General features: G+C 46.2%; 1 long non-coding RNA gene across 1 annotated transcript in view; it reads left to right on the plus strand.

Annotated features, from left to right (window-relative positions):
* LOC132342642 (uncharacterized) overlaps positions 1-22,682 on the plus strand; it is a 120,252-nt gene that overhangs the window by 66,439 nt on the left and 31,131 nt on the right. The window contains exon 3 of the long non-coding RNA XR_009491108.1: positions 5,490-5,608. This is a non-coding gene — a long non-coding RNA (uncharacterized lncRNA). The remainder of the gene's footprint in view (positions 1-5,489; positions 5,609-22,682) is intronic.

The following is a 22,682-nucleotide window of genomic DNA, read 5'->3' on the forward strand; positions in this document are numbered from 1 at the left end:
CTTTCCCTCAGGGAGCACAGTGTCTAGTCTCATGCTGTCCAATATGCTAGCCACTAGCCGCGTGTGGCTCTTTAAATTTAAATTAAATAAAATTTAAAACTCCCCAGTGTTAGGTGCCACGTGCAGGCTACTGTAGTGGGTAGATCAGCACTAAAGCATTTTCATCCTTGCAGGGAATTCTGATGGACAATAGTGCGTTTATGTCTACTCGTTTTGAGTGTCAACTCTGTGTTGGGTTGTGTCTTACATCTGTGGACAGCTCTGGTTTCAAGCAGATGTGGATTCAAATCCTCGTTCAGGACTTGACTTTATGTGTGAGCCTTAACCTCTCAGCAGCTGGGGTTTGTCTTCTGCAAAATGGAGATAATAGTAGGCCCTCAAAAGGGCATTGTGAAGGTAAAGGGTACAGATACACAGAAAGCATTTAGTGTAGTCTTTTGTCTGTGAAGATTAGGCAAGGGTCCTCATTCCACGAGGAGGAAGCTGGCATTCTGAGGAGTGATGGAGCTTGTCAAGGCTCTCATGCCTTGAGCAGGCAACCTTGGATTTGAGCCAGTGTCTGCCTGGTGCCAAAGTTGTAGGAACTTTCTGTTACTGTGGACACCCATCTCTTGAAGCCCTGCTTCTTACAGGATGGGGAAGATTGCTGTGCCCAATAGTTAGAGGTAGTCCAGAGACCACAGGGAGTAGATTATGGATGAAACGTGTTCACGGCGGTGTTGTCCTCCTATACCCAAAGAAATCACCGTTCTGCACAAAAGTTTAAAGAACACATTTTGTTTAAAAAGAGAAAAATTTAACCAAACAGAAGACAGGTTTTCTTTCATATATGAAAAAATTAGTCCTGGTAAGGTGGGAAATGAGTGTCCTAGGATCACCTATCTGCTTAATCTAAGAACTAGAGTAAAATCTCAGATCTAAGAACCTCCAGCTCAAAGTCCCACATTTCTGTATTTCAGAGATGATTTACAAAGAACTAGATTTGGGACGGAGAAGGCAATGGCACCCCACTCCAGTACTCTTGCCTGGAAAATCCTATGGATAAAGGAGCCTGGTGGGCTGCAGTCCATGGGGTCGCGAAGAGTCGGACATGACTGAACGACTTCACTTTCACTTTTCACTTTCATGCATTGGAGAAGGAAATGGCAACCCACTCCAGTGTTCTTGCCTGGAGAATCCCAGGGACGGGGGAGCCTGGTGGGCTGCCATCTATGGGGTCGCACAGAGTTGGACGCGACTGAAGCGACTTAGCAGCAACAGCAGCAGCAGATTTGGGAAGCTTCCCTTATTGATCAGGGCTCTTTAAGTAACAAATGCCAGGAATCCAAATGAAATTGTACTCATTTAGAAAAGGAATGTGTTGGTTTATATGAAAAGAAATGAAAGGGGCACCAGATTCAGGTATGGCTGGTTCCAGCTGCTCAAGTGATATCAAGAATATTTGTGTTTTCCTGTCTTTGGCTTGGCTGTTCTCTGAGTTGACTCCATTCTTGGGGAAAGGATTTCTCTCTGGGGTGGTAAGATGATGGCAGTGCCTGCAACTCCATCTATTATTTGCCCCAGCCCATTCCCAGAAAGTGTTCCCTTTAAGTTGCAGCAAAAGTCAAAGGACTGGCTCTCATTCGGTGGATTGAGTCACGTGCCCATTCCTAAGCCAATCAGAGAGAGGGATTTGTGCAACTAGAGCCCCAAGGACTGAGACTGGAGGAAGGGCGAGTGCCTAAAGGGGTATAAGCACCTTGTTCCCAGAGGCCAGGGGAGTGGATGTTAGTCAAGAATAACAGATGTTTGCTGTGCATTGCCCAGGTCAGGGCTCACAATTGCCCTGTCCACTCGTCTGGCATCTGAATGCCACCATGTGGTCTTCATCAAAACAGGAATATAAAGAATAATAAAAGGGGACCATTTAATTCCTTGCACCCAAGACTAGGGTAGTTTGAGCTCAGTGAGCTCTGGATAGGGAGAGAGGTGCCATCAAAAGGGCCGTTGACACCAATAGCGATGAAGGCACCTCAGCCGTGCTCAAGGTTGACTCGGCTTATAGATGAAATTTCAGTTTGCTCAGCAGGAATCAGGAGCTGCCTTTGGAAGATGTGAACAACTTGGAAGGCTCCTGGGAGTTGGTGATGACTGAGCTGGGCTTTGATTTATTAGTGGGATTAGCATGGAGCAAGGAGAATGCAACTGAAAAGAATGTTCATCTTGAGACTACGTGGATCATCTTAGAGAGACGCAGAGTGAAAAGATCCCTCCTCTCTCTTACCTTCCTTTCATCCTTCCATCTAGGACTGTGGTTCATCCACTTGGCACCTCTGTGCAAATGAGTGAAGGGCTCCTCCTCCCGATAGAGCCTATTCCTGCCCAAGATAAACAGCTTCGAGCTACACTGTAAATTGGATTTCAGGCCCTACCTGTCCCATTGGCTGAGCATCCTTGAACAAGCAGTGACTCAAACAATTGTCCCCAAGGATCTTCTTCCTTCTGCCACCCTTTCCATTCTTCCTTCCGTCTCTCTACCCCTAGTCCTGGTTCTTATTATGCATGTCATGCAGACCTGGCCACTCTCATTTTTGGCCTTCACGCCACCTCTCCCCTCTTTTATCCTGAACCATCTCACCAGTCACTGTCATTGCAGGGAGCCCTTGACCCCTTCAACTTCCTCTGGGAGCCCCCACCTCTGAGGCCACCGGAGGACCCTTCCGTTGACTGAATCCACCTCCAATTCCTCCCTAGCTGAAGGGCTTTAACTCACAGGCCAAGGCTCCCCTTTTGACAGGCTTGATTTGGCTCCCTGCACATCTGGGTCTCCCATCTGGCCCCCGCACATTGGCTGTGCGGGTTGCTTTATGGATATAATAAATATTACTTCCTTAATATGATTTTGCTTAGGTTCCCAGTGACTCACTCAAGCAAATCTTCCATTTAACACATGACTTTCTCTTCAGAGGGAGCAGAGAAAATATTGTTATTGGAAGAAGCACAGCCGTGAGGGGTTTGGCAGGGGAGCGTGTCCACATAAGCTCAAAGTTTGCCACTGCCTACAGGTCTGGCGAGACCTCAGCATTCCAAGGAGCTGGATTCAATTGTGGACTGGAAGGTTTCAAGAAATATCAATCCATGCTCAGTGGGGGTAGCCAGAAAAGCACTTCGAATGTCATCCTGCCCAGTGCTGTCTTGGGTCTCACCTCTGCTGCTTGGGGCATGGAATGGGACCAATTCTATTACATCATTCATCTGGATGGGGGAGAGGACCTAACTTACCATCTACAGGCAGTTTATCAGAGGCATGCAGACAGCCTTGCAACACAAATTGTTCACGTTACAATTGGAAGGTAGTTTATCTTATTTGGGGCTGAAAGTGAGTGAATGGGTCTGTCAAACTGTAAAACAGCATACTGTGTTAGCGACACCTACTGGTGGAGTGGGATATAGCAACCTAGCTCTACCTGTTTTACTACATCCGCGAGGCAAAAGAAATCTACACTTAACTGTCTGCAGAAGACTCTGAGAATCCCCTGGACTGCGTGGAGATCAAACCAGTCAGTCCTAAACGAAATCTACTAAGAATATTCATTGGAAGGACTGATGCTGAAGCTGAAGCTCCAATACTTTGGCCACCCGATGCTAAGAGCTGACTCATTGGAAAAGACCCTGGTGCTGGGAAGGATTGAAGGCAAAAGAAGAAGGGGGTGTCAGACGATGAGATGGTTAGATGGCATCATTGACTCAATGAACATGCATTTGAAGATAGTGGAGGACAGAGGAGCCTGGTGGGCTACACAGGGTCACAAAGAGTCAGACATGACTTAGCGACTGAACAACAAGCAACATGCATCACTCACTCACTTTAGTAGTGAAAGTGAAAGTCACTCAGTTATGTCTGACTCTTTGTGACCTCATGGACTATACAGTCCATGGAATTCTCCAGGCCAGACCAGAATACTGGAGCCTTTCCCTTCTCCAGGGGATCTTCCCAACCCAGGGATTGAACCCAGGTCTCCCGCATTGTGGGCAGATTCTTTACCAGCTGAGCCACAAGGGAAGCCCAAGAATACTGGAGTGGGCAGCCTATCCCCTCTCTAGCGGATCTTCCCAACTCAGGAATCGAACTGGGGTCTCCTGCATTGCAGGCAGATTCTTTACCAACTGAGCTATGAGGGGAGCCCCACTTACTTTAGTAAATACTAAATCATCATTGTTTCCCTTTAAAGCCATGCTTATTGAGGTATGACTTATCTGTAGAACAATTTACCCTTCTAAAAGTGTGCAGTTTGTTGAACTTTGACAGATGTATAACGTAGTATAACTGCCAACACTATCAAGATATAGGCTATTTTTCTTGCCTGTCCCCCAAATTCTCTCATAGCATGGTCAATTCCCTGCTCCCAGACTCAGCTTCCAGACAGGACTGATTAGATGACCAGCCCTGTGGTTTTGTCTATTCTAGAACATCATACACTGGAACCACAGAGTATGGAGCCTTGTGTCGTTAGCTTATTCCATTTCTTGTAATGCTTTTGTGGTTTTTCTGCATTATTGTCTGTATCAGTAAATAGTTCACTCTTTTTTATTGCTGAGTAGTGTCCATTGTACAGATACATCATAGTTTGTTTATCCATTCTTCTGTGGACATTATAATTATCTTTTGGGTGGATACATTATGCCCACTTTAAGGAGAAGAAATCTGAGACTCAAAGAGGTGAAGAGTGAATGTCACTCAGCTAAAAAGGGTCTGGGACACATGTACACCCATGGCTGATTTGTGTCAATGTATGGTGAAAACCACCACAATATTATAAGATAATTAGCCTCCAATTAAAATAAATAAATAAATTAAAAAAATTTTTTAAAAAGGGTCTATCCCAGACCTGATCCCAAATTCTGGGTGTAGTTATAATGCTTATATTTACTGCTCTTCCTCTTTAGCCGAATGACTTCACTGATCAAGAAAATCTTGCTTCCATAAACTTCTTTTCCTTCTCCTCCTCATTTTTCAATAAATGTTTGATAAATAAATAGATAAGGACCACCAGGACTGGCAAGGGATCTGACTTCAGCTGTGTTGCCAGGAGTGAACTAGCCACCTTCAGCAGAGGCATGCAAATCTTTGCAGAAAGATGCCTGGTTGTAGGATTCTCACCTTGGAATGGGAGGTTAAGTTGCATAGACTCTAATGTCCCTTCCTTCCTGAATTTCTCATTAGAGGCAGGCTTCCCTTGTGGCTCAGCTGGTAAAGAATCTGCCTGCAACTCGGGAGACCTGGGTTCGATCCCTAGGTTGGGAAGATACCCTGGAGAAGGGAAAGGCTACCCACTCCGGTATTCTGGCCTGGGAAATTCCATGGACTGGATAGTCCACAGAGTCACAAAGAGCTGGACAGGACTGAGTGACTTTCACTTTCAATTCACTTCATTTGAGGGGGAGAAAAACCTCAGCTCAAATTCTGTTCTGCTGTGTAATACTGATATCCTCAACTTTCCCATCTGCAGAATGGACTTCACCCTCCCTCTGAGTCAGGGAGAGGATCCTTGGAGGTGACATGTCGAGGCTCCCCCACAGCGCGAAGTGCCCTGCTGACTCTCACCCCGCATCCTCCCCACTGAGCCGGGTAAGTGCAGAGAAGTTCTGCCCACTTGTGGTTTATCTGCGAGAGTGGGTTTTTCTTCCGCGAAGTAGAAAATGTGCCCTCGGTTTCCTGGGAATTTGGAAGGTGTTAGGAATCCATTAACAGACCCTGCCTTTCTCCCACATATGCCTCCACCTGGCAGATGAACTAGGGATCAAAGTGCTGTGCATTAATTCTGCCAAGGCGTTTACATTGGCTGGGGGCCATATTTCACGGCCAGAGAATGGCTCCATTCCTGTCTTATAACAACCACCTGGGCCTGTCAGTGTGGCGCTGCCCTGCCTAATCCCTCTCCCCAGGCCACATACTCCTCCCCAAATCCCCCTCCTGAGCGGGCTCTCAGGTTCCATCCAGCTTGCCAGGAAAGAGCCCGGTTGGTCCAGGACCAGCGGAGCAGTGGGGGCTGCCTTGCGTGTCCCCTGACTCCTGCCTTCCTGCCAAGCCTTGTGGGAGGCGGGAGCTGCCCTTGTTTCTGGCCACTGTGCCCCACCTAGACTGTTGTCCCATGAGGATGAACGAAAGGGGAAGCCAAAGCTCGGGGAGAGGACAGGATTGCTCAGGGCAGCAGAGAGACCAGGTAACAGTTTCCTTGCAATTGAAATTGTCCTCCACGCAGCACTTTCTGCCGAGTCTTACCGATATGCATTGAGAGAGACCCTAGACAAATCCCCATTTCTGAGGTGAAGACCCTGATGCCCAGAGAGGTTAAGCCAACTGCCCAGAGTCACACAGCGGGTACCTCTTGAAGCTGGGAGTTATACCCTGGTAAACTGGCCCGAGAGTGTGTGCTTTCAGCAGGCACACTGTGCTGCATTTGAACAGTCTGTGCAGGACGCTCCAGTTGGCACTGCATCTCAGACTGACTGAGCTTGCCTTCAGGAGACTACCAAAGAGCTGGGTTAATGTATCAGTGCAGGAAAGGCATTGCTAATCAAGCCCAGAGGGGAGAATGCCTGGGACAAATAGAACATCATTTGATTTGACCTTTGGCTTCCTTTGCTCTGTGTTCTTTGCCACTCCACCCACCCCCTGCCACCCCGATCTTTCCTTTTTCCCCTCTAATCTTTTGTTGTGCTCCTTTTATCAGTTTCCTACTGCCCAGCCTAGAGCAGGAGTTTGATAATAGTTGTATTAATCCATCAAGGGAGGAATGGCAGTGTTGCAAAGAGAAGGAAGACACCGAGGAAGAGAAGAGAGAGGAGCTGGCTCCAGCCTCAGGGAAATCCTGGCAGTGCGTTGGTGGGCTGGGCTTTAGCTGGGTGTAGATGGAGAAACCAGGGCTGTGGGACAGAGGAGACTGTTCAAGACCAGCCTCCAGGTGGGCAGCGATACCTCTGCAGCTGCCCTGGCCTCGGGCTTCTTCTTTTGTCGAAATGAAATACTCTCCCCGGCCCCTGGCATCCTAGGCTTGCTGTGAGGTTCTGATGAGGGAAGGGACAGCCTTAGAAAATGATGACCACACTAAACCACAGGGAGTATGGATTCTGAAGACTCTAGTTCATGTCCTGAAGACATTGTAGGGTTTCACAAGGTCTGTTGGCCCCACCCCAGACCCTGGGGATAGTAACTGGACTCCAAACTTCTGACTGTGAGTCCATGAATGACCAGAGCACCTTTGACTTTGGGTGATGTTCCTGCAGAACAGAGCCCAGCATGGCCTGGGGGACGAGAACCCTGATCTAAGGCTTTGGGAGATGTTGGTTCTATCTCAGGTTGGTTGGGCTCCACATGAAGCCTCACCTAAGCCATTCCTTTGCAGAAACCCCCCTTGGATCCCGCTGTGCCCAGAATGAAATCCAGGGTCCTTGCTGAGCCCTGCCACCTCTCTGGCCTATCTTCAGCCTCTCTCCCCTTCCTCCTGAAGCTCCATTCTGACTTCTTTTCTGTGCTTTCTCAGTTGCATGTGTTCCCACTGCAGGACCCTTGCACCTGAATTCTCCCCTTCCTGGAATGCCCTTCCCCGATCTGCAGACAGCTCACTCCTTGGCTTGCCTAGGGCCCTGCTCCAAAGTCACCACAGTCCCATCTTGACTCAACCAGGCACGCATCCCACTCTTTAGTTTTTGCACTTGTTCATTCCCTTGTTTACCTCGGTCTCCTTTTGAAGACAAGGACCACATCTGTCTCGTGTGCAGTTGTGCCCTCAGGGCCTAGAACGGTTGACACTTATTAACTATACGGTGGATTAATTAATTAATGTGGTTTCTCACTCTCTTGGCCTCGGGCTCCCCCACTCTGCAAAATCAGGGAGGGAGTCTTGGCATCTTGGAAGGGGTCCCCGTGCTCTGTCACCCATCACACCACAAGGGAGGGTGTGTGGTGGGCAGTGATAGGCCTTGGGTGGCCCAGAGTCTCCTGACGAATGAGGCTGATCCCTGCGACGCGGCCGTTATTGATCTAAGCAGGTTGTCGGTGAAGGGGAAGTTGTAATTGCTGCTGTAGTTTCATTGTAACCACCAGCCCCGAAGGGAAATTAAACTTTGCAGCTAATGGGGCTATATGATCCTTCAACCTTTGATGTATTGAATCCAGCGTGGTCCCTGGAATACTGAGTGGCTGCTCAGAGCATCATTTTTAAGCAGAAGCTGCCTCAAAGCTGATGTTCTTTCTGGGCCTGGGGAGTGGGTGGAGTGGGAAGGTTCCCCCATTCTTCAGTTTCCCTAAGAGGCTTAGACCATCTCTTAGAATCAAATCGTGAGGTGTTTGAGCTTGAAGGAACCTTAGGGCATCAACACCCACCTTTAACCTCACCTGCTCTAATTCACCCTCAGACAGTAGCCAGACAAGCTCCTGCAGGCTTGATCTGACTCTATCACATTCCTGCTTAAAAACCGTCAGTGTGGTCCCCAGGCTTAGAACTGCACCACTCAGTGTGAATCAGCAGCTTCACCTGCCCCAGGGAGCTAGTTAGAAATGTAGATTCTTGGGCCTTTCACCCCAGGACCTACTGTTTAAGGAATCTGATTCCTGTGCACAATAAAGTCTGAGAAGCACTGAACTGCAGGATAAATTCTAAGCTAGTTTTCATGGCATATATGCAATTTTGATCTGAAGGTATTGCAGTATTAAGAATCCAGGGTCTGGGACTTCCCTGGTGGTCCAATGGTTAAGAATCTGCCTTTCAATGCAGGGAACACAGGCTTGATCCCTGGTCAGGGAATTAAGATCCCACGGGCCACGGAGCAAACTAAGCCCATGTGCCACAACTCCTGAGCCTGCATGCCACAGCTAGAGAGTTTGCATGCCACAATGAAAGGTCCTGCAAGCTGCAATGAAGATCGGAGACCCTGTGTGCTGCAACTCAGACCTGACACAGACAGATAAATAAATAAATATTAAAAAAAAAAAAAAGAAATCCAGGGTCTGGACTTACACAGACATTGGGTTAAATCATGACTTGGCCACTTACCAAGCTGTGGGCTTTACGCGCTTTCCTTCTCTGCTTTGATTCCTGCAAGGTTGTTGTGAAAAATCAAATACACTTTTACATGCAAAGTGCTTTTACATGTAGAGTGTGTGGCACATGGTAGACACTCAACAAATCGCAAGTCCCTTCATCAGCTCTTAAAAAGCCTGCAATCGGCTCTTCATTCATACTGAAGTGTGAGTGACTGAAAAGTCAACTGATAGTCAACATGTTAAAGATTCTTACACAGGTTAATTGTGTGCAAAACTTTTCCATTTTTAGAAGGGAGTAGAGAGGGGATTTGGAGAAGGCAATGGCACCCCACTCCAGTACTCTTGCCTGGAAAATCCCATGGATGGAGGAACCTGGTAGGCTGCAGTCCATGGCGTCGCTAAGAGTCGGACACGACTGAGCGACTTCACTGTCACTTTTCACTCTTATGCATTGGAGAAGGAAATGGCAACCCACTCCAGTGTTCTTGCCTGGAGAATCCCAGGGACAGCGGAGCCTGGTGGGCTGCCGTCTATGGAGTCGCAGAGTCGGACACGACTGAAGCGACTTAGCAGCAGCAGCAGCAGAGAGGGGATTTAAGCACTAGGCTTCTGACTCTAGAGTCTAGGTGTTTAAGTTCAACTGACACTTGCTGTAGTTAATTTTTTAACCAGTTATCTGGCAGGTAGATTTGCAGATGGTGAAAGAGAGGCCCAGACAGATGAGGTGTCATCTAGGATTCCCAGTTCAGGGACTGTGGGGCTCCAAGTTTTTCCATTCAGCTGGAATTTATGGAGTATATATGTTGCACCAGGCACCATTCTAGGCAGTAGGGATGCTGCAGTGATTGAGACAGGCCCATTCCATCTGCCAGAGCTCAGAGTGGAACCAGGGCTTTCTTACACTTATCAAGGGTGTTGGATCTCACTTTCAAACGTCTTGGTGACTTGGAGAACTTTTCCCCCTCCCACCTTCTCTGCTGCCTGCCCTTCCCCCCTCCCCTTACCCATCCATATACCTCAGCCCAGTGCCCGCATACCACATGTCCTGGGCTTGCATCCAAGCTGAGTTGGAGATGGGGCATATTTTATCTTGGCACTATTTTTCATCCCTTCATGGACTTACAGGAAATTACCATTTCTTCCCAGCCAGGCTTCTCCCCTCGTCATGTCTCTTGGGAGAGGGACTATGGGTGGGCCCTCCATGGAGACCCCAGTGATTGGACTGGGGATATGATTTCTCTGGGGCTAGTGGCTGCTACTGTGCAAGGTCCTGGGAATGGGGGTGCAGGCAGCTTAAGACAGAGCACTGGGCCAGGAGGCAGGACCACTGGGCTTGTGTTCTTGCACTGCTGTGATCTTTTTTTCGTGAGCTCGAGCAAGTCCTATAATCTCCTTGGGCCTCTGTGTCTTTACCTTTGATATGATGTTCAACACTAGACTAACTACATAAAGAAAGGCTCCCAGTCCCCATTTAGAACAATTTCCTGTGCTAAAATATGTAAGCATCTTTCAAGATACATGTGACACTGATAGTACGTGATACTCAGGGGAGGAAGCAGGCATGGTGGGCTGCAAAGACCAAGGGAACCTGAGCTGCTCCCCTCCTACCCACACTCCCTCAGAGGCCACTGGAGGATCTGCAGTGTTCCTGGCATTGTATGCTGGCCATTCTACACTCCATCACAACCTCTCCAGAGAGGCGTCTCAGTGTCCTGGGACCAGAGACACTCCCAGGTAAAACCCTTGGGAGAGGGTAGGTAGATGGAGATGAAAATATGAGGGTTATAGTAGACACTGTTGGTGTCCTTACTCACATCCCCATAGACTTACCTTTATAGAGCTGGCTGGGATGCATGCCCACAGCCTAAGGCTGTCGCTGTTGGCTGGAGCCTGCTCTGCTTGCAGGCAAGTAAGCTAAATGTGTCTGAGAATTAACAATCCAGGAGTAACTTTCAACCGACGATTGGAGGGAGTTCATGAATAAAGTGTCTCAGCCCCCTGGTTCCTCAAGTGGGATAACCCTGTAGAGCGTTTCTACACTACTTCTCCAGTGGGATCTGGCTCTAGCTGCCCATAGTGGTCACTCTTGCCTGGAAAATCCCATGGACAGGGGAGCCTGGAGGGCTGGAGTCCGTGGGGTCGCGAAGAGTCGGACACGACTGAGTGACTTCACTTTCACTTTTCACTTTCATGCATTGGAGGAAATGGCAACCCACTCCAGTGTTCTTGCCTGGAGAAACCCAGGGACGGGGGAGCCTGGTGGGCTGCCATCTATGGGGTTGCACAGAATTGGACACGACTGAAGGGGCTTAGCAGCAGCCGCAGCCCGTAGTGGTGTCTGGCTTGACTTTGTGCCTTTGGTCGGCTGCCTTTCCTTCCCTGTTTCACTTCTGCCTACTTCTTCCCACTGTTTCTTGCTTACACTCAAAACTTTCTGCTTATGGGAGAACTCAAACTAAAACGAGAGTCCTCCCCACAGAACCGGATCATGGAGCTCAGGGCTGGAGGCAAGAGAGAAGCAACTCAAGAAGCCAGAACTTAATCTTGGGTAAAAACATGCAGAATTGGGAAGGGAGGTCAGAGGGAAGGAGAAAACAGAGAAGGCAAGATTCTGGGAGCCAGGAAGGAGAGGGGTTTAGGTGTGTTGGTCACACAGTAGCAGGGCCTCCTAGGAGCTGTCTGTGGTGCTGAAATTGCCTGGGTTTCCCTTGTAGCTCAGATGGTAAAGAATCCACCTGCAGTGCAGGAGACCCCGGTTCGATTCCAGGGTCAGAAAGATTCTCTGGAGGATAGGCTACCCACTCCAGTATTCTTGGACTTCCCTGGTGGCTCAGATGGTAAAGAATCTGCCTGATATGCAGGAGACCTGGGTTCAATCCCTGGGTTGGGAAGATCCCCTGGAGAAATGAAAGACTACCCATTCTCACCTGAAGAATCCCCATGGACAGGCTACAGTCCATGGAGTCACAAAGAGTCAGACATGACTGAGTGACTAAGCACATCCTTGAAGCACATCATATTGGGGAGGGGAGTCTATCTGTAGCTCTGGTCCATGGTCTCTATCTCTGATAGAACTGGAATAGGCTCTCAGACGTAGCAATTATATCATTCATCATTATTTTCAGAGCAAGTATGGTATGGTGAGAACAGAACTAGATTTCCAGAAGTAGAGTGAGGTGGAACAAAACACAAGTGAGTATGATTCAGTTCAGTTCAGTTCAGTTGCTCAGTCGTGTCCGACTCTTTGTGACCCCATGAACCGCAGCATGCCAGGCCTCCCTGACGTCCATCACCAACTCCTAGAGTTCACCCAAACCCATGTCCATCGAGTCGGTGATGCCATCCGACCATCTTATCCTCTGTTGTCCCCTTCTCCTCCTGCCCTCAATTTTTCCCAGCATCAGGGTCTTTTCAAATGAGTCAGCTCTTTGCATCAGGTGGCCAAAGTATTGGAATTTCAGCTTCAACATCAGTCCTTCCAACGAACACCCAGAACTAATCTTTAGGATGGACTGGTTGGATCACCTTGCAGGCCAAGGGACTCTCAAGAGTCTTCTCCAACACCACAGTTCAAAAGCATCAATTCTTTGGCACTCAGCTTTCTTTATAGTCAAAATCTCACATCCATACATGACCACTGGAAAAACCATAACCTTGACTAGATGGACCTTTTTTGGCAATGTAATATCTCTGCTTTTTAATATGCTGTCTAGGTTGGTCATAACTTTCCTTCCAAGGAATAAGCATCTTTTAATTTAATGGCTGCAATCACCATTTTCAGTGATTTTGGAGCCCCCCAAAATAAAGTCTGACACTGTTTCCACTGTTTCCCCATCTATTTCCCATGAAGTGATGGGACCAGATGCCGTGATCTTCGTTTTCTGAATGTTGAGCTTTAAGCCAACTTTTTCAGTCTCCTCTTTCACTTTCATCAAGAGGCTCTTTAGTTCTTCACTTTCTGCCATAAGGGTGGTGTCATCTGCATATCTGAGGTTATTGCTATTTCTCCCAGCAATCTTGATTCCAGCTTGTGCTTCTTCCAGCCCAGTGTTTCTCATGATGTACTCTGTATATAAGTTAAATAAGCAGGGTGACAATTTACAGCCTTGACGTACTCCTTTTCCTATTTGGAACCAGTCTGTTGTTCCATGTCCAGTTCTAACTGTTTCTTCCTGACATTCATACAGGTTTCTCAAGATACAGGTCAGGTGGTCTGGTATTCCCATCTCTTTCAGAATTTCCCACAGTTTATTGTGATCCACACAGTCAAAGCCTTTGGCATAGTCAATAAAGCAGAAATAGATGTTTTTTCTGGAACTCTCTTGCTTTTTCAATGATCCAGTGGATGTTGGCAATTTTATCTCTGGTTCCTCTGCCTTTTCTAAAACCAGCTTGAACATCTGGAAGTTCACAGTTCACATATTGCTGAAGCCTGGCTTGGAGAATTTTGAGCATTACTTTACTAGCGTGTGAGATGAGTGCAATTGTGCAGTAGTTTGAGCATTCTTTGGCATTGCCTTTCTTTGGGATTGGAATGAAAACTGACCTTTTCCAGTCCTGTGGCCACTGTTGAGTTTTCCAAATTTGCTGGCATATTGAGTGCAGCACTTTCACAGCATCATCTTTCAGGATTTGGAATAGCTCAGCTGGTATTCCATCACCTCCACTAGCTTTGTTCATAGTGATGCTTCTTAAGGCCCACTTGACTTCACATTCCAGGATGTCTGGCTCTAGGTGAGTGATCACACCATCGTGATTATCTGGGTCATGAAGATCTTTTTTTGTACAGTTCTTCTGTGTATTCTTGCCACTTCTTCTGAATATCTTTTGCTTCTGTTAGGTCATTGCTGTTTCTGTCCTTTATTGTGCCCATCTTTGCATGAAATGTTCCCTTGGTATCTCTAATTTTCTTAAAGAGATCTCTAGTCTTTCCCATTCTATTGTTTTCCTCTATTTCTTTGCATTGATCACTGAGAAAGGCTTTCTTATCTCTCCTTGCTATTCTTTGAAACTCTGCATTCAAATGGGTATATCTTTCCTTTTCTCCTTTGCTTTTCACTTCCCTTCTTTTCACAGCTATTTGTAAGGCCTCCTCAGACAGCCATTTTGCTTTTTTGCATTTCTTTTTCTTGGGGATGGTCTTAATTCCTGTCTCCTGTACAATGTCATGAACCTCCATCCCATAGTTCATCAGGCACTCTGTCTATCAGATCTAGTCCCTTAAATCTATTTCTCACTTCCACTATATAATCATAAGGGATTTGATTTAGGTAATACCTGAATGGTCTAGTGGTTTTCTCCACTTTCTTCAATTTCAGTTTGAATTTGGCAATAAAGAGTTCATGATCTGAGCCACAGTCAGCTCCCAGTCTTGTTTTTGCTGACTGAATAGAGCTTCTCCATCTTTGGCTGCAAAGAATATAATCAATCTGATTTCGGTGTTGACCATCTGGTGATGTCCATGAGTCTTCTCTTGTGTTGTTGGAAGAGGGTGTTTGCTATGACCAGTACGTTCTCTTGGCAGAACTCTATTTGCCTTTGCCCTGCTGCATTCTGTACTCCAAGGCCAAATTTGCCTGTTACTTCAGGTGTTTCTTGACTTCCTACTTTTGCATTCCAGTCCCCTATAATGAAAAAGACATCTTTTTTGGGTGTTAGTTCTAGAAGGTCTTCATAGAGCCATTCAACTTCAGCTTCTTCAGCGTTACTGGTTGGGGAATAGGCTTGGATTACTGTGATATTGAATGGTTTGCCTTGGAAACGAACAGAGATCATTCTGTCGTTTTTGAGATTGCATCCAAATATTGCATTTTGGACTCTTTTGTTGACTATGATGGCTACTCCATTTCTTCTAAGGGATTCCTGCCCATAGTAGTAGATATAATGGTCATCTGAGTTAAATTCATCAATTCCAGTCCATTTTAGTTCACTGATTCCTAGAAAGTTGATGTTCACTCTAGCCATCTCCTGTTTGACCACTTCCAATTAGCTTTGATTCATGGACCTAACATTCAAGGTTCCTATGCAGTATTGCTCTTTACAGCATGGAACCCTGCTTCCTTCACCAGTCACATTCCCAACTGGGTATTATTTTTGCTTTGGCTCCATCCCTTCATTCTTTCTGGAGTTATTTCTCCACTGATCTCCAGTAGCGTATTGGGCACCTACCAACCTGGGGAGTTCATCTTTCAGTGTCCTATCTTTTTGCCTTTTCATACTGTTCATGGGGTTCTCAAGGCAAGAATACTGAAGTGGCTTGCCATTCCCTTCTCCAGTGGACAACATTCTGTCAGACCTCTCCACCATGACCCAGCTGTCTTGGGTGGCCCCACATGACATGGCTTAGTTTCATTGAGTTAGACAAGGCTGTGGTCCACGTGATAAGATTGGCTAGTTGTCTGTGATTGTAGTTGCAGTCTGTCTGCCCTCTGATCCCCTCTCTCAGTGCCTACCATCTTACTTGGGTTTCTCTTACCTTGGACGTGGGGTCTCTCTTCACGGCTGCTCCAGCAAAGTGCAGCTGCTGCTCCTTATCTCTGATGTGGGGTAGTGAGTATGATTAGTTTTTGACAAATATTAAACATATTTTATATGTGGTGCACTTTCCCATTTATACTATTGGGTCTTCAGTGCATTCCTAAAAGTAAGTAATGATACCTATTTTATGGATGAGGAAAACAGAACTCACAGTATTTAGGAGGACAAACTGTAATCGATCCTTGACAGTGGAAGAAAGGAATTGCATGATGGAAGTTGAGGGAGAAGTGGGATATAGAGTTGCTGTTTGTAACACCTACTCTTTACAAGCACTGAAAATTAGTAGGTGTGTAGTTTTATGCTTGCTATTTAACTTCCATATGCCTCAGTTTCCTTATGAGAAAGTGGAGGTATTTCTAGTATAACCACATGGAGTTTTTATGAGGGCTTAACTATTATATATAAAACATTTAAAATAGTGCCTGGTAAATGGTGAGCATTTAATGAGTTAGTAATTATTATTTTTATTATTAATGTTAAATTTATTATTACTAGAGATTCTGTGATGTATATGTACATCATTGCTAGTTTCTATGGCATGGTAAAGATAGGTGTCATCTCCAGTTTACACATGACATAATTAAACCTTAGAAGCTTGCCCAAGGTCACAGAGCTAGAAGAAATGAGCATATTTTTGAATCCTTCTCTACCTGATTCCAAAGCCCATTTTATTCCATTGCATCAGGCACAGGCAGAGTTTTTTCCAAGTCAAAAGTGACTTAGAGTTTTGTAAGGGAGAGGAGAAGGAAGAAATTGAATACAGAAAATAATAAGTGTACAGCACGTGTGTCTACTGTTGTAGGTTGGAGAGTGTGATCAAAAGTCTGAATTTACAGATTTACCCTGGACCTTGGCACACAAATAGGAAAGAAAGTAAAAGGGAAGGTGGATTTGGCATTTTGTCAACAGTGCATTGTGGATGAAAGCCTTCCTATCTGGGGCTTTTTGCTGTCCTGAGAAAATTAGGTTTCATATTTTTGAGCTATGATCACAGCAGAAAGGAAGAAGGAATGGTTAAAAAACAGTGAAATTTGGCCCGGTTATTGCCAGGCATCATGGAATAATGAAGAGAGAAAAAATAATTCAGTATCCCACAAGGACCAGAAGGAATGTCCCAACTTTCATCTGGAATAGGTTTGCTGTGTCCTAGGGGCTTCCCTGATAGCTCAGTTGGTAAAGAATCCACCTGCAATGCAGGAGACCTGGGTTCAATCCCTGGGTTGGGAAGATCCCCTGGAGAAGGGAAAGGCTACCCATTCCAGTATTCTGGCCTGGAGAATACCACAGACTGTATAGTCCATGGGGTCACAAAGAGTCTGACATGACTGAGCGACTTGCGTTTTACTTAGCTGTGTCCTGCTCCTAGCTTGAGAGTTACAGGTTTTACTGGCTCAAAGATCAAGGAGGTCCACCGAAGATAATGTAATAGGGTAGAAACATCATGGACTTGAGTCAAAAAATCTGGATTTGAAGCCAGGCTCTGCCAGTTCCTGGTTATGTGACTTGTGTCCCATTAGTGCCCCGCTCTGAGCCTTAGATTACTCATCTGCAAAATGGAGTTAATGGTATCTTAATCACAGGGTGACTGAGCAACCCAATGAGATTATGTTTATAAGTGTACTTGAAAAGTATCAATAGAAAATGGCAGTAGGGGCTTCCCTGGTGACTCAGTGGTAAATGCATTAAAAAAAATATGATAGTAAATGCAGGAGACACAGATTCAGTCCCTGGTCTGGGATGATCCCACATGCCACCCAAGCAGTTATGCCTGTGCCCAACAACTACTGAAGCCTGAGCACTATAGAGCCTGTGCTCTGCAACAAGAGAAGCCCCTACAGTGAGAAGACCGTGCACGACAACTAGAGAGTAGGCCACTCATTGCAACTAGAGAAAAGCTGAGCAGCAGTGGAGACCCAGCACAGTTGACTAAGTAAATACACAAATAAACAGTTCAAAATGCCAGAAGTAGGCATTAACAATGTCATAGTTATAATTTAGGATTTCCCCAGTTCCTAATATAAGATAAATTGATGTCTCCCTGTGGACCTTACTTTCCCCCATGGGGATGCTAACAGAGCTGGTGGTGTTTTCTCCACATTTGCCTTTTACGGACTGGATCCTAAGGATGACAGATTATCGTTGGTCCACCTTTCTTCAAAGGGTGGTTTGGTATTCCAGACTCTCTGGAGGTCAGGAATGCTTCAGAGGAAACCCAAGCCAAGCACTTTGTGGGAAATCTTTATCTAGGCTGAGGCCCCATGGAAGAACTGAGGCTATGAGGTTGATGGTGTGGCTTTGTGGGTGGTTGAGTCCTCTGTAAATGTCCTTCTGCCAAAAGGAGAAATTATGACCCTCTGGGGAGAAAAGTCCACTAAGGTCTTACTTATTTTCCTTTTCTTTTAAAATTAATTGGACAATCATTCACTGCACATTTACCGCAAGCCAGTAAGCTATGCAAGGGTGAGCCCTAGTGAGCCTACGTCTAGGGAGCTGTCCGTGGTTCTGAAATATTTGTCTTAGTGCTTACATTGTGGAGGGGAGCCCATCTGTGGCTCTGGCCCGTGGCCTCTACTCTGAGAAGTCCTCTTGATTTTCTCTCCATGGTACAATCTGAAGGACACATGTCCTATATGCTCAAGAATAATATGCAACCATATCACAGCCCCAAGCTTTGTCTAGAATCATCTACCAACAGCTTTTGTCATTAGCTCTTACTGGAAGGTGAATGGGCAGCTTGAACCTCTGACATGGTTCCCAAGTTTGTATTCCAAACCTCACATGAGACCCAGTTATTCTGTACCAGGATATGTCTGGCAGACTTCTTCAAACCTTCTTTAAAGAAGGCTGTGTTCTGCACAAAAGAGAGGCTTAGGGTAGCATAAAGACTTGAATTGAATCATTGTTTCAATATTGACCAGATATGTTTCTTGCACAGATTGTTTACTCTCTCTGAGCTCCAGTCTCCACATCTGTAAATAGAAGGTGGCAGTTGAAGAGATAAGCAATATGGCTGTGTATAGGATATTTAAGGAGAGGTTCCATAAACAGCATGTTTATAAATGTTAGTATAAGGGATCTTTCAACCCCAATCTTTCCCTTTCACTCTTGTTCCTCAAAAATGCTCACCCAACATTTCCTCCTTATTCATCTGTGCCCCTATTCCCTGATCTGAAAACTGGAGGTGATGATGATAGTTTTGGTGGTGAAAGTCCCTTCCATTCATAACCTGTGGACTGTGTGGAGGAGAAAATTTATTGAAAAGAATCGGAGTGATATGTAAACTGAGTTGCACTTGGAGTTTGTCATGCTTCATCCTTCCTGGGCTTAGTTGCTCCATGGCATGTGGAATATTTCGTGACCAGGGGCTGAACCTATGCACCCTGAATTGCAAGGTGAATTCTTAACCACTGGACCACCGGGGAAGTCCTGAAAGGGTTTTGATCAGGAGAAATGACTTGGTCAGATTGCATCGCAGAAAGTGGCCCTGGTTGCAGCATGGGTATTTGCTGGAAAGGAAGGAGACTAGACCTGGAGACCAGTATGGTGAGTGTTGTAAGAATGCAAGTGCCCAGTGTTGGTGGCTGGGCTGGGGTAGTGATAGTGGGGTGCAATGAAGCAAATAAAATTGAGAGAGGTTTGCATGGTTCTGTCTACTACTGGATGTAGATGCCAAGAGAAAAGGAATTGAGTTTTCTAGATTGGGAAACAGGATGTCTAGAGGTCCACTTATGAGCAAAGAGCACAGATATGGGAACAAGTGGAACTGGAGGCAGAGGTAATGCTTTGGTTTGGGGGTATTTTGAACTTTGTGGGGCCGTGGGGAATCCAAATGAAGACACAAAAGTCCAGAGCTGAGAAAACAGGAATTGATGAAGGATAAAGATAGAGCTAAGATGCAAATGGTTATGATGCCCTCTCTTTCTATACTCTGTTCCCCAAAGGATGTTTTCCTTCCCTGAACACTTTGAGCTTGTTGGTGCCACACAATTAAGCACTTAATTGCTTTCTAATTGATATGTGCCTCAGCCTGTCTCACCAGACACATTTGCAAGCTTCTCGAGGGCAGAGGGTTCCATGCAATGCCCTCCCAACCATCTCCCTGGGCACCACATTAAATTTATGAGATATTTGAATGGAGAAGAGGAGAATGGTTAGCTTGTCGGTCAGTCAGTCATTGGTGACCACACCCAACCTCAGTCTTTCCATCTATAGGATGGGAATCACCAGGCTTCCTCCAGTCCTTCCGTGATCATTTAAGGTTTCAAGTTTTATTATTCATCCCTCAAAATGGTGGTGAGGGACCCAGGGAGGGGGAGAAGAAGCAGCTCATTAGACTTCTAGAATGCATTCCGTTGACCTGGTCCGACATCAGGATACTTAGACAGGAAATAGAAATTTAAAAAAAAAAAAAGAAGAGGAGGGATGCAAATTGTGTCTCTCCAGTAGTAGCAGTCGCTCAGCAAAACAAACAAGTCTACCGGAATGCTTTGGCGATTATACAGACAAACAAATCACTCTCCCAAAGTGCTTCTTGGGGGAATTAGGGCTCCTGGAAATGAAACACAAACAGATTATTAAAAAAGAGCTCCCCGTTGGGAGAGAAACAGTATTTACAAGAGAAGATGTGCCTAGCCGGACCTCTAATTGCCGTTCATTATCTCATATTGATTTAATTAGCTGCTGCACTCAGGTCTGAATTGCCTGCTGCCCGCAGCAGGGGACTGGCGGAGAGAGGGGGTTCAGATTGACCGAGCAGCCTCCCGCCATCTCTCACCCTCCTCCTCCTTTTCTCCTGAAACATGGGGGTCAGCTCATGGGGTGTCATTGTGGTAGCAAAGTGGCGGCCAGTGGCTGGAGGCAGCCAGCCACGTCCGAGGCCTTGTGGGCTGCTCTGTCTCTCATGCACCTCAACTGGGGTGGCTGTAAGGAGCTAATTAGCTGCAGTAATTAGAGAGAGTGTCTTCATAATGTGGAATTAGAGTGGCTTGGTGAAGGCACGGGGAGATATATGGCCCAGGCTGGCAGTGGTAACAGGGTGGAAGCAGGCAGGGGGACAATGGGGCAGTCTCCCAGAATGTCCTCTGGCCCCTGCAGGGTGACTTTTCTGCCCCCTTCTGCAGGGTGGCTGCTCCCACATCAGGCTATTCAGCTGCTCCTGGCCTCTCCATCCTTCTGTGACCCAGAGACTCCAGCTGAGCAGAGCTTTCCAGACGAAGAAGGAAGGTTATTAGCGATTCTCTCTAGTGGGCGTCTGGGACCAATTGTTTTGAAGATTTGGGGTTTATAATTGCAAGTGATTAATGGAGGAGTTGGCAATCAGGCTTAAAAGGTTGCTAATTGCTCTTTTAACATAATTGTGTCCGAGTGAGAGTAGTGTGTGCTCACAGGCTCTGCATGTGGAATGCACGGTGTAGGGAAATTAAATGGTGTCATTATCTTTCCTCCCTCCATCCATTCATTCAACAAATCTTGACTGAGCATCCATGAAGCTTCTGGCCCAGGGCTGGGTGCTAGCGATACAGCTGTGCATGAGACAGAACCTTGCCCTCAAGGGGCTTGCTGCCTGATGGGCTTAGGAGACTGAGATATTCAGCTCAGTTCAGTTCAGTCGCTCAGTCATGTCTGACTCTTTGAAACCCCATGGACTGCAGCATGCCAGGCTTCCCTGTCCATCACCAACTCCTGAAGCTTGCTCAGACTCCTGTCCATCAAGTCAGTGATGCCAGCCAACTATCTCATCCTCTATTGTCCCCTTTTCCTCCTGCCTTCAATCTTTCCCAGCATCAGGGTCTTTTCCAATGAGTCAGTTCTTCACATCAGGTGACCAAAGTGTTGCAGTTTCAGCTTTAGCATCAGTCCTTTCAATGAATATTCATGGTTGATTTCCTTTAGGATTGACTGGTTGCATCTCCTTGCAGGGACTCTCAAGAGTCTTCTCCAACACCATAGTTCAAAAGCATCAGTTCTTCAGCGCTCAGCTTTCTTTATAGTCCAAGTCTCATATCCACACATGACTACTGGAAAAACCATAGCTTTGATTAGATGGACCTTTGTCAGCAAAGTAATGTCTTTGTCTTTTAATGTGCTGTCTAGATTGGTCATAGCTTTTCTTCACTGAGGTATGGAGTTTTTTTTTCACACTGAGGTATGAAGTTTTTCCACCCTGAGGTGTGGAGTTCTGCTATTCAGTCTACTTCTGCCAAGGCAGCAGAAGCAACTGACACTTATTAGAGGACTTCTAGGAGCTTCCTGGGTTTCCAGGTGGCTCAGTGGTGAAGAATCCACCTGCCAATGCAAGAGATGGTGGAGACATGGGTTCAACCCCTGGGTTGGAAAGTTCCCTGGGAGAAGGAAATGATAACCCGCTCCATTATGCTTGCTTGGAAAATCCCATGGACAGAGGAGCTTGGTGGGCTACAGTCCATGGGGTCACAAATAGCTGGACATGACTGAGCACACACACAAAGCACGGCACAGGGACTTACTAAGAGGAATCTTCAGGCTTCCTGCCTTAGAGCCTAATAATGTCATGCATGCTTAGTTGCTTCAGTTGTGTCCAACTCTTTGTGACCCTAAGAACTGTAGCCCACCAGGCTTCTCTGTCCATGGGATTCTCCAGGCAAGAATATTGGCGTGGGTTGCCGTGCCCTCCTCCAGGGGTCTTCCTAACCCAGGAGTCAAATCCATGTCTCATGTCTCCTGCATTGACAGGTGGGTTCTTTACTGCTAGCACCATCTGAGAACCCCCCAAAAAGTCATAGTTATGCACAATTATAACAAGTATAATAACCTTGTTACATCCTGATTCTTCTTATTACCACAGGTAAAAAGCAGTGCTATGTGTACAGAACACATCTTATAAGATATGCCCCATCACAGAAAAGGAAGTTGAGGCTTATGTAAATTATGTTTCAGTCTTCTCATCTCATATTCTCTGCATCAGGTTCATTGTAGATGACCAAAGATCAAACAGAAAAACACTTTAGAGTTTATTGTATTAAGAAGCGGCAAGTAGTTTTCATCTGGCTCACAAAGTTTTCATTTCTTAGTAATGGCTGCTTGGAATTAGTATTCTAAATGTGTATCCAGTCACAGGGGGGTGGAAAATTGTCAGTGATTG

The sequence above is a fragment of the Bos taurus genome, chromosome 17 (genome assembly GCF_002263795.3).
Source record: "Bos taurus isolate L1 Dominette 01449 registration number 42190680 breed Hereford chromosome 17, ARS-UCD2.0, whole genome shotgun sequence".
NCBI classification, from domain to species: Eukaryota; Metazoa; Chordata; class Mammalia; order Artiodactyla; family Bovidae; genus Bos; species Bos taurus.